This window comes from Penaeus monodon, chromosome 21 (genome assembly GCF_015228065.2).
Source record: "Penaeus monodon isolate SGIC_2016 chromosome 21, NSTDA_Pmon_1, whole genome shotgun sequence".
NCBI lineage: Eukaryota > Metazoa > Arthropoda > Malacostraca > Decapoda > Penaeidae > Penaeus > Penaeus monodon.
This window is the reverse complement of record NC_051406.1, coordinates 2,367,107-2,367,340: the sequence shown is the minus strand read 5'-3', so window position 1 is coordinate 2,367,340 and position 234 is coordinate 2,367,107.

The window sequence follows — 234 nt, the reverse complement described above, 5'->3', positions numbered from 1 at the left end:
TCGCTCTCTTTTACTCAATTAACATCTTCATTAAAAAAAGTGAATTTTCGTTTATTTGATCATCAAACAACACACACCGAAATCATTAGCGTATTAACCCTTCAAATGTAATATATGTAATTTTATTTTCTGAAAAAAACTCCCTTGTAAATAAATAAACACAGCTCCCGACACTGAATTTCGTAATCAAATTGTAAATATTTTCCGAATTCAAAACTGTCTGAAAAAAAGAAT